The sequence below is a fragment of the Myotis brandtii genome, unplaced genomic scaffold (assembly GCF_000412655.1).
Source record: "Myotis brandtii unplaced genomic scaffold, ASM41265v1 scaffold136, whole genome shotgun sequence".
NCBI lineage: Eukaryota > Metazoa > Chordata > Mammalia > Chiroptera > Vespertilionidae > Myotis > Myotis brandtii.
The window spans coordinates 279,114-291,524 of record NW_005354829.1 but is presented as its reverse complement, the minus strand read 5'-3'; positions in this window follow the sequence as shown (position 1 = coordinate 291,524).

Sequence of the window (12,411 nt, the reverse complement as noted above, 5' to 3'; positions counted from 1 at the left end):
TCGTGCTTTCTCTATAATAGAAGTATCAACCAAATTCACGATCGACAATGACAGATCGAAACACATGTGTGCAATTGGCACCAGTGAGAGCTTTATATGTATCGTGCATGTGTGAGTCAACTTAGCCTTTTATAGATATAGAATAAACTTGATTAATTAGACCTGCTTTCTGATTTAGCTAAACTTTTTCCAGCCCAGTGAAGCACCCCAACTTCTCTTTTAGGTAATTGTCAGCAACAAAGCAGTAAATATCAATACGGAGCACATTATTATTGTAGATCATGCAGGGAGAACAAAGGGTAAAATATTTAACTGCAGCAGTGTTTGACTATATTCTGCACAGTGAGAAAACCTGAAGTCATTTTCAAGTTCCACCATTTCTTACTTCTTTTCAATTAGGTCAAGTTTCTAAACTTTCTAAATTTCTGTTTCCCGGCTAATGAAAAAAAAAATAGGATTCTACTGAGTCTCCTATCTACCTACTCCAGCACTTCTGTGAGGATCCAATGAGATGAGGCACATGAAAACGCTCCACAAACATTTGGATAAAGTGTAAAATGTTTGCACCTGGCTATAAAGCAAGTCGTGTTCCTGGGCTGAAGAAACTCCAAGGAGGCTAGTTGCTAGGGAGAGGAAGTCAGGAGTTGCTATGTGACGTCATTACCCAGCGCCCACAGCGACCGTTTCTGGGCTGGGCTGGGCTGGGCTGTGGGCCACATTTTGCACCATGGGATCTTGGCAGTGTTGGCTGCGATTTGGTGGGGTGTCACTCCGGGGTGGTGGCAGGGCCTGTGTCCCACTTGGGGGAAGCTAAGTGTTGGTTTGCCAGCGCCATGTCCGTGGTGCTATTTTTAAATGGCCAGTGCGCATCATGGCAGCTCCTGTGTTGAGCGTCTGCCCCCTGGTGGTCAGTATGCATCATAGCTACCGGTCAGACAGACACTGCCTTTTATCTATATAGATCAGGGGTAGGCAAACTTTTTGACTCGAGGGCCACAATGGGTTCTTAAACTGGACCGGAGGGCCGGAACAAAAGCATGGATGGAGTGTTTGTGTGAACTAATATAAATTCAAAGTAAACATCATTACATAAAAGGGTACAGTCTTTTTTTTTTTAGTTTTATTAATTTCAAACGGGCCGGATCCAGCCCGTGGGCCATAGTTTGCCCACGGCTGATATAGATAGTTCTTTACAAATTATAAAGCACTTTTTAGATACATGGTATAGACTCTGAAAGCTGGAGAGGCACCTTAAAAATTACTGAGATCAATCTCATAATCTCCTTTTATTCTTATAACAATCCTATGTGACTTTATGTAAGTACTAGAGGCCCAGTGCATGAAAATTCATGCACTGGAGTGGGGGTGTCTCTCAGCCCAGCCTGCCCCCTCTCACAGTCCGGGAGCCCTCAGGGGCAGGAGGCGACCTGGCGATCAGGAGAAGGCAATGCCACCATCACCCCTCTGCTGCTGCCACTACCGGCAGCACAAGCCTCGGCCGGCCCTAGTTACCTGAGCCTCAGGCTGGCCCTGGGCTGCTGGGCAGCCGCCATCTGAGGCTTGCCTGCACCTCAGCCAGCCCTATTTGCCTGAGCCTCAGTCAGTGGTGATTGCAGGAGGACCCAAGGCCCCCAGCGGGGCTGAGGGGACTACAGTGGCAGGCATGCGGAGCAGCCAGCCCTGCCCCCGCTGTGGGTGCAGCCATCTTGTGAGGGTATAATGGTCAATTTGCATGTTACCTCTTTATTATATAGGATTCTTCCCATGTTATCATTGAGAATGAGAGCATGGGACAGTCACACACTTTTCTAGACCACAGAGATGAGAAGTGGGGGAATTAAAACTAACACCAGGCTTCTGAGTCCTGGTCCAGAGCCTCTTCTTAAACATCATGCTGTCACTTCTCTCAGCAGTACCTGCTAAGAAATTTGTTATTTACCTCAATTAATTTTCTAGCTTTATCCCTTTAAGTACTGGATATTGGTCATCATTGTGAATACTCATTATTGTTGCTTAAAACATTATACTTTTATACCCACAGAAAATAACTCTATGGAAGAATTTAAGCCAAACAAACAAACAACAACAAAAACTCTTGACACAGACAACACTCTGGTGATTACCAGAAGGAAAAGGGGTGAGAGTGGGGGTAGCAGTAGGTAGAAGAGAGTAAAGGTGGGATAAATGGTGATGGAAGGAGACTTAACTTTGGGTGGTGAGCAAACAATACAATATATAAATAATGTATTATAGAATTGCATGCTTGAAACCTATATAATTTTATTAAGCAATGTAACCCCAATAAATTCAATAAAAATATTTTTTAAAAAGATAATAACTTTGTTTTCTATCTTGTTCCAAAATACAATAGCAAATGATTATAAGAATACTAGAGGCCTGGTTCACAAAATTCATGCACAGTAGGGTCCCTAGGCCTGGCCAGCAATCAGGGATAATCAGATTCCCTGCCTCCCCGCCTCCTCCTTCCCTCACCACCCACACACCACCACCCCGCTTCCTCCTTCCTTTGCTCCCTCAGTGCCCCGCCGCAGCTGCTGGTCACCCGACATATTCCGTGCCACCCCCTAGTCAGGGCATGTCATACCAAGCAAGCAAACTCCCAAGGGAGTTTGCATATTAGCCTTTTATATAGAGAGATGGAAAAAAAAAAGAGTGATGGAAAATGCTGAGACTGAAAATTAAAATTTTTATTTTAGTGTTAAATACATTTAAGTTAGACTCTTATTTGGCTGAAGGGTGTCAAAAGGTGCAAACTTCCAGCTATAAAATAAGTCATAGGGATGTAATGTACAGCATGGTGGCTATAGTTAATAATGCTGTACTGTGTATTTGAAAGTTACTAAGACAGTAGTCTTAAAAGTCCTCATCACAAGTAAAAAAAAAAAATTTGTAACTATGTGTGATGACAGATGTTGATTAGGCTTACTGTAGTGACCATTTTGCAATATATACAGATAACAAATCATTACATTGTACACTTGAAATTAATATAATGTTACTAGAGGCCTGGTGCACAGGATTTGTGCACTGGTGGGGGGCGTGGCCTGCGGGGATCAGCCTACTGTGGGAGCACCGCTCATCCCGGTCAGCCGAGCAGCACTCCCATTGTGGGAGCGCACTGACCACCAAGGGGCAGCTCCTGCATTAAGCGTCTGCCCCTTCATGGTCAGTGCAATTCATAGCAACTGGTCGACCAGTCGTTCTGGTTGTTCAGCCATTTGGTTGCTGAGCTTTTATTATATAGGATATGTTCATTTTACCTCAATCGAAAAATTTAAATAACTTAAAGTACTAAAAATAAGTCTCTTGTTTGGAATTATGACATAAGATCAAATGAGTTTTCAAGTCTATATTGTGTTGAACACCTACTATGTTTTTCACTGAATGCTACCCTGCAGGAAAGCAGTTTGTTTAGGAGGAGGGGAACATGTATGATGGATGACTTAGATGGAAGGGTCTGATCTTCAAGAATCTATAGATCCAGGTTTGAATCCCAGTTCACCTCTCTGTGCCTCAGTTTCCTAGCCTGTAAACTAGTCATAATACCCACTTCACGTAATATCTGACATACTCTCCACTCTATTCGCTCCAATTCATACTCTATACTACTCTGCCCCTTTCTCTGCTGACCCTTAAGGATCACATTACCCAGGCTCACAAGCCTGTGCTCTCCCTAGTTCCAGCCAATGGGAGGCACTATCAGTCCAATGCACATCACTGGAATGGTGAAAGCAAAGTTTGGGGTGCTCAAAAGATAGATTTCCTATTACTCGCAGCAGCATCAAATATGCAATAACATATTTAAGTGCCTTGACCCTGTATCTTCCTCTAGCTATTGACACTTTCTCTCTGCTCCCCGTCACAACTGTTTGAAATACAGCCTTCACAGTAATTACAGGCTGATGGGCACCTTGTTAACTCTGGAGCTTGTGAAAATAGTGTGCTTGGCTAGAAAAGAGTATAACCTTGGTTTAAAGCCTAGCACAATATTGCTTTAAATGTTTTCAAATTCTACTGAACTAGGGTGATAATGGTGGAAATTAAACATATTCAAGAAATAACTAGGATGAGGGGAGTAATAGCCAAAGTATATAGTGTTTCAGGCATTATTTTAACTGCTTTATATGCATTAGCTCAATCCCCAAAATAAATGCTATAAGATTTATTATTGCTGATAACCTCATTCTCATTTTGTAGTTGTGAGAACTGAGGTACAAACAACTTAAATAAACATCTCGGCATAAAGAACTATAAGTGGGAGCCCAGGATTTAAAACAAGACAGTTGAGCATAATAGCCAATATTTTTAGCCACCACCTTCTTGGCTCTCTATGGAAGTCTCTAAATTATTAATTAGTTCAGGTCTAATTTATTAGATTTTCCTTCATTTTGCAAAATAAATGAACTGAATACAGTAAAACAATACTACCTGAAAATTTCAACATATTAAATATTTCTGGGATCAATGAATCATCCATTTACCTTAAAATTCATTGAATCTTCCTCGGATTTAAATGTTTCATCTTATTGTGCAATTCAAAAATAATAACCACCCAAAACCAAAGGATCACCAGACATGAGAGAGAACTGAAATTCATTATTATAGCCAAGAAATGGAAGCTACCCAAGTGCCCATTAATAGACAAGTGGATAAAAAAAGCTGTTATACACATGCACAATGGAATACTATTTGGCCATAAAAAAATGAAATCTTATCTTTTATGATAGCATGGATGGACCTAGAGGGTATTATGCTAAGTTAAATAAATCAGACAGAAAAAGGTAAATACTATATGATTTCACTTGTATGTGGTAATATAAAGAACAAAATAAACAAAACAGCAATAGACTCAGATAGAGAGAACAGACTGATGTTTGACAGAAGGGAGGATGATTGGAAAACTGGGTGAAAAAAGGTGAAGGGATTAAGTAGTACAAATTGGTAGTTACAAAATAGTTATGGAGATGTAAAATACAGTCTAGAGAACATCCTATCTAATAATAGACAAACATGGTAATTGACCGTACCTTCGCTACAACTCCCATTAGCTAATCAGCAAGATATGCAAATTAACCACCAACAAAGATGGTGGTTAATTTGCATACATAGGCACGAAGCGGTGGAGTGAAGACTGAAGGTGCTCCGGCTGGAGCAGCGAAGGCTTGAAGGCGGCTCTGGCCAGAGCAGCGAAGACTGAAGGTGGCTCCGGCCAGAGCGAAGGCCTGGGTCCCGGGGGCCGGAGGAAAACCGGTGCTGGCAGCCAGGGGAAGGGAAGGCCTATTGCACGAATCTTTTCATGCAACAGGCCTCTAGTAAATAATAATGTAATAACTACGTATGGGGACAAGTAGGTACTGGAAATACTGGGGGGACCACTCTGTAAAGTACATAATTGTCTAACCACTATGTTATACATTTGAAACAGATATAGAATAACATTAAATGTACACTGTAATTAAAATTTAAAAAAAATTTTAATTGTAAAGCTATGTATGCTGTCAGGCGGGTACTACACTTATCAGATGATCACTTTGAAAAGTTATATAAATATCTAACCATTATGCTGTATACCTAAAAATAATATAATATTGAATGTCAATTGTAATTTAAAATTTTTTTAATTTTAAATAAAAAAGAATTTTAATATTACAAAACTAAACTTACTAACCCAACAAGAGACTGCCTAAGCAGTGTACCAGTGAATTCTTAGCTGAATTCTGATAGCAGTCTTAATATAGGATTTTTATAGAAAAAAAACACAATTGATATTAAAAATCCAATAAGTGAAATGGAAAGGAAATCTCATAAATAATATTTTGTGAGACATGTGAACTAGAACATGATGTTTTCCCCCAAATTATTATAATTCCCCTGATTTTCTAAAAGCTATTTTCTTAACTGCTTTTGTAATGTTAGCTACTTCAAACTTATGTGCTTTAAGAAGGAAAAAAAAAGGTATTTAACTTGTTTTCTTTCTGCCTTATCCAAATGTTGAAGTTCCCATTGCCCAATTCTAAATCTTTACTTAAGCTAGGGATGAGAACACCCATTCCCCAATTCTAAATCTTTACTTAAGCTAGGGATGAGAACACTTCTATTTCTTGCTCTCAAAATGAGATCCTTCAACAAAACAGACACGACTCAAACTTCCAAGTGCTTGCTGAGTATCATAGGGGGCATGCTGTCTACTAACGCTTACAGGGCACAAGGATTCTGCTTATTTAGTCCCCCTTTGTATAAGTGCCCAGTGAGTACTATAGAGAACACATGATTTACTAGCATTGACGGAATATAGTGACGGTTCCTGCTTCCAAGGTGTTTGTAATATGCTATGCTTAAGTGCTCTGTCTTGGCAGCTGTATTTATGGTACCAGAGACTGGAGATATTGGCAAAGAGCTTCAGTGGAGGTTTATAAATAAAAACAAACAAACATGAAAACTAAATATAATAGCCCTCAAAATAGACTTTTACTTGGAAAAATTCCTAATAGTCTTGCTATCTGACTACTGGACCTAAAAATAATCCTAACCTAATGACAAATACCTAAATCTAGAAACTAAGCCACATTTAATGTCCAATGGCAAGTGCATTCAAAACAGTAACTTCTTGGATGCACTTTCAGTTTATTATTATAATTATTATCTTTTTAGTACCATTTTAGGGATAGAGGTTTTTTTTAAGGAAGGGAAAATAGAGTGGGCTACACTAAAAATAAAAAATTAGAATAAAATCTTAGAAATCGTCCATGACATTTTGTAGAACAGCAGCACATGGTAGTTGACTTGAAGAACAAGAGTTACCCTAACAGTGACTGAAAAGCCAGACAAGTCTCCCGACTTCTGGCCTACTCTGTGTTCTTTAAGTCAGAACAAAAGCTGAACAGTGAATTCTAGAAGGAAATGATAACTCACATTAGACTCTGCAACACCATTCTCAACACTGAGTGAAGCTGGTGACAATGGCAAGCAATGATAGCTGAGAGGCTGCTGATACTGCAATGGATGTACCATTAGGGGTAAAAGGTATGTTGCCCCAAATCAAAGAGAGTGAGCTCTAAAAGGTTACCCTTGCTGATGAACACATTATTTCCCACTAACCAAAATATAGAGAGTTAATGGGAAAGGCCAGCACTAATGCATGCCTCATTTGGCCATTTCTTACTGCCTTAGACTTGAGATAATGTAGTAGGTCATCTTTTATAAGCAACAAAACAATTCAACTTCCAACAGAATTTAGCATATTACCAACTTTTATCACACTGTCAGAGAAGCAGTACTGATTTTAGAGTTTGCTTCTAGAATCATCTGTATCAGAATGATGATGGTATGTTTGTTAAAATGATAGATTCTGCTTTGGTTGGTGTGGCTCAATTGGTTGGAGCATCATCCAGTTCACCAAAAGTTTGTGGGAGGCAATCGAATGATGTTGATGTCTCTCTCTCTCTCTCTCTCTCTCTCTCCTCCTCTCTCTCTTTCTTTCTATCTCTATCTTTATCTCTATCTCTACTTCTCTCTCCAAAATCAATTTAAAAAATAAAAGAATTAGGAGATCATTAAAGAAAAAAAAAAAGGTAGGTTTCCAGGCCTACTGGATTAGGATTTCTAAATTACTTGATTTGGTGCAGTAGCTCAAAATCTGAGAAGCCCTGAAGGGAACCTCTTACCTCTTGCCTACCTTTAAATTCTGCCTCACCTGCTGTGAATTTCTTTGAGTCAGTAAACAAAAGTTTAAAATGCTGCAAAAATCACTTATGTCTTCCTACGTTTTATCCTGAACAGTTTTTAAAGCTTGATTTCTAGTTCTCAGCGCCTAGGAAGCTACTGTTTTAAGTGTTTTAAAGTTTTGCTTGAACTGGGATGATAATGCTGGAAATTAAACACAAACAGCTAGGACCAGGGGAGTAAGAGCTGGAGCTTACAATGTACTAGGCATTATTCTAACTGCTTTATAGGCATTAACTCAATTTCCAAAATAAATGCTATAAGATTTATTATCACTGGTAATATCATCCCCATTTTGTGATTGTGGAAACTAAGGTACAAATAAGTTATATAAATATCCCAGCATAAAGAACTAGTAAGTGGGAGAACCAGGATTCAAATAAAGATAGTTGATCATAATAGCCAATATTCTTAACCACCACTCTACTGGCTCTTTGTGGAAGTCAGCAGGATTTAGTGACTGATTGGATATGAATTGCAACATCAGGGGTGAAACTTGGTTTCTGGATTAAGACATAATCTTGATGCATGCTTATTGAGAGAAAAATAATTGCCAACATGTTCAATGGCACATATAGAATGGTTTTCAGGTAACAATGAACATTTTTAAAGAAATTGCAGATTTCTAGTACCAACCAAGATGGAGTAAGCCCAGTACTGGTTACGACCATAAACGCTGAAGAAAATATAAAAAGCAGCGATTTGAAAATTCTGAAAAATTAAACAATAGAAGGACAATTAGGAAAAAGCTTGGAAAATGACCAAGCAGCCGTGAGTTTACTGGGGTGTTTCCCCTCATTTATCTCTAGGCTTTCACCCAAAAGTGGGCCCGTCCCAGAACTATGTAACAGGCATGGACAGTGAAAACCCCAGAAGGAACACCCTCTCCCTAGCCAGAGAACCAGAAAAAAGAGGACATCTGCATGCTGGTGAGTGAGCAGAGATTTCCCCTTTTTTCCCTCTCTCTTCTTTTCTCTCCTGGCTTTCCTTGTGGCCAGGCCCATTTTAATGCTCCCTGCTCTCAGTCCAGCCTGAGTTCCCCCAAGTGAATTTCCCAGATGCCCAATAAAGCTTATTTCTTCTGATCTTCAGGTCCAACTTATGCCTGGGTATCTCCTAGAACTCACCAACAACTTTCAATCAGCAATCTTCTTTGACAGTCTTTCAAATTACTTTGACTTGCATCTCAAGGCACATTGGCCTTCCTTTGATTTGAATTTTCAGGGACAATCTGTTACTCCAGAAATCTAGACATCTCACTTTAATTCAAAAACAATTTCCTCCTAACAATACTCATTCTGTTCAGATGTGTGGAGGCAGCAAAGTGACAATGGAAAGAAATCAGGCTCAAAAGACTCAGCTATCGTAGGTAACTCAACTTCTTCCCTTTTAAGTTTGAAAAGACAGAAGAAGAGAAAGCAGCAGAAAAAAAGGTGGTTATAGTAAAATGAGAGCTGAAATGCAGGAACTGAGTCAATATTTTCAGAGATAAAAATATTATCTGTATATATAAAAGCCTAAGTGACTGCTACGACCGAACGACCAGAACCACCAGAATGACTGGTTGACCAATCGCTATGATGCGCACTGACCACCAGGGAGCAGACACTTAATGCAGGAGCTGCCCCCTGGTGGTCAGTGTGCTCCCACAGCCAACCTCCTGTGGCCCCTCCCCCGTGCCAGCCGGCCCCCACCAGCCCCTGGTACTAAACCATTCATAGAGACCTGCTTCTGGGTCGGGGTTTCATAAGTAGCAGAGCAGCTCCCTCACTGTAATCTATTGAAAATCAGCCCTCAACACAAGGGTTTGTCTTACTCCCATCTTCTCCCTTCCCCAGGGGCTGCCTTCCCACTGTGGTGGTGGTGCTGTGGCAAGGGAAGGAGGAGGGGGGGAGGCAGGGAACTACACAGTGGCAGGGCGCTGACCGGCCCGGTGACTGTCGCCTCCTCTCCCGACCCCACCAGGGCCTTCGGGCCCCGGGCTAGGATGTGGAACTAGGGGTAGGTGGCAACAGACCTGTCCCCTTCCCCAGAGGGGCCGAGGGTTGGCTCCCTCCTTGGGGCCGATGGCCAACTTCCCGTGGTCCCTCTCCCCCATCTCCTGCATGAATTTGTGCACTGGGCCTCTAGTTGACAATAATAATGCTTGGGTTTTGTAGTACAGTATTGAATCTGAGACTAAGGGGCTTTCTCTGAATGACTCTGGAAATCATGGAGTGTATTGAGTGTTCCTGAATTCTGTTCAGAGATTTTGCTGCCATTTCTGGAGTAGCCAATACATTTCTCATCTATCTATATCGTTTTCTTACTTTAATTAAATGCCAACTGACTCTTCAATTGGGATTTTGTTCAATTCTGATGCACAGTGAGCCATCTGATCCTGGCGGGGGGCCAGCAGTGTGAGAAAAGCATTTCACAAAGAAAACTGTTTGGATGTGAATGTCCCCAGGACAGTTCTCAAAATTACGGTTCTAAATGCATCTCTCAGCTTTGGATCATACTAGACAATGCCAAATTCTCAGAAAACAAAATCATTAAGATAGAATGGATACTGAGAGAGTTCATCTAAAATATGTATTTTACAAAGACAGAAGGTAGAAGGCTCACGTCACAGTTCCAGGAAAACCTTCAGCTCCCTTGCACTGTTGGAAAGATCAGAACTTCTGTACCTTTACTCAGAAAAATGGAGGAGCAAAATAAATTTAGCAAAATAAAAATCTAAGAGTATGACCTTAGATAAGAATATAAATTCCCTGGGGTCGGTTTCCTCATTGTTAAAATAAGATGGAAGTGAGACTCTTTCACTCCAAGAAAAATTATCCACTGTCTCTTTCTTTTTCATTCCTTCCACAATAGTGATTTTTTTAAAGTCCTTAAATGCATCTTGGTTTGATTTAACAATTACCCCCATCTATGCAAACAATTTAAATCTTAAGTTCTTTACACATTTTGGATTTAAGTGGAGGAGATATATTTTAAGTAATAAAAATATTGGAAATTAAAATATGCACAACACATTCAAAAATGAAATGCAATAATAGCATTTTTTTTCATTCAATGCTTTTTTTTCCTGGAAAAAAAAAAGCCCAGGAGAAGATTTGCAAAATATTAAAAGTATCTTGCTATGTATGGTGAGCTTGTGGGTAATTCATACATTTTCTTTATTCTGTTTTCCAAATTACCTTCAATGTCCCTGTATAGCTTCTATTACCAAAAACAGAAAATAAATTTGTTTATAAAAAAGGAAATGGGAAAATAACCTATTTTGTATATCAGCTACGAAGTATTTTTTTTCATATAGAATGTGTTCATTGAAATGCTGCCTGCATAACTATTCTAATTCTCTTCTATTATGTGATATTTTCTATTTTTTAAGACAATTCTCTCTGTTTTAAGAAAAATTGAGAGTAATCATGCTTCAATTTAGACTGAAATTAAGGATTGAATGATGTGTACAACCTGAAAATAATTTGGTGCTTTGAGTTGTGAGCATCACTAGTCAGGACAAACCTTCTTTGACTTAGTTGGCCTACACAAGCAAAGAGGATTTGTCTAAACTAAAGGGGTCTCTGTATCTATATAGAAAGAGCCAACGAGTCAAGGAATTGGGGGTGGGGGCTTGATAAAGAATATACCTCATGCCCGGCTGGCGAGGCTCAGTGGTTGAGTGTCCACATGTGAACCAGGAGGTCACGGTTTCATTCCAGGTCAGGGCACATGCCTGGGGTGTGGGCTCTATCCACAGTGTGGGGCCTGCTGGAGGCAGCCAATCAATTATTCTCTCTCATAATTAATGTTTCTCTCTCTCTCCCTTTCCCTTCCTCTCTGACACCAGTCCACCACCACATGGTTCCCTGCCTACCCTCCTCCTCCTTCCCTCACTGCTGCACTGCCACCAAGGCAGGTGGGTGGCCGGCCCCTGGGGAAGGGAGAGGATGGGAGTGAGACAAACCCTTGTGTTGAGGGCTGATTTTCAATAGATTTCAGCAAGGTAGCTGCTCTGCTACTTATGAAACCCTGACCCAGAAGCAAGTCTCTAGGAATGGTTTAGCACCAGGAGCTGATGGGGGCTGGCCAGCCGGGGGAAGAAGCCACAGGAGGTTGGCTGTGGGAGCGCACTGCCCACCAGGGGGCAGCTCCTGCATTGAGTGTTTATCCCCTGGTGGTCAGTGCGCGTCATAGCGATTGGTTGACCGGTCATTCTGATGGTTCTGGTCGTTTGGTTATAACGGTCGCTTAGGCTTGTATATATCCTATCTAATAAAGAGGGAATATGCTAATTGACCCTCATGCTATTGCAAAGATGGTGCCCACAGCCAATAAGGAGGGAATATGCTAATTGACTGTCCCACCCTCAAAGATGGCAGTGCCCATAGCAAATAAGGAGGAAATATGCTAATTGACTGCCCCACCCTCAAAGATGGCAGCACCCACAGCCACAAGATGGTGGTGCCCAGTCCCCTCAGCCCCCCAGCCAACCAGGGCTGGCCTGAGGCACAGGCAACCAGGGCTGGCCGAGGCTTGCACTGCCAGCAGTGGTAGCAGCAGAGGTGTGATGGGGGGTCGCCTTCCCCTGATAGCTGGGTCGCCTCCCACCCCTGAGGGCTCCTGGACTATGAGAGGGGGCAGGCCGGGCTGAGGGACCCCCCCCCTCCAGTGCATGAATTT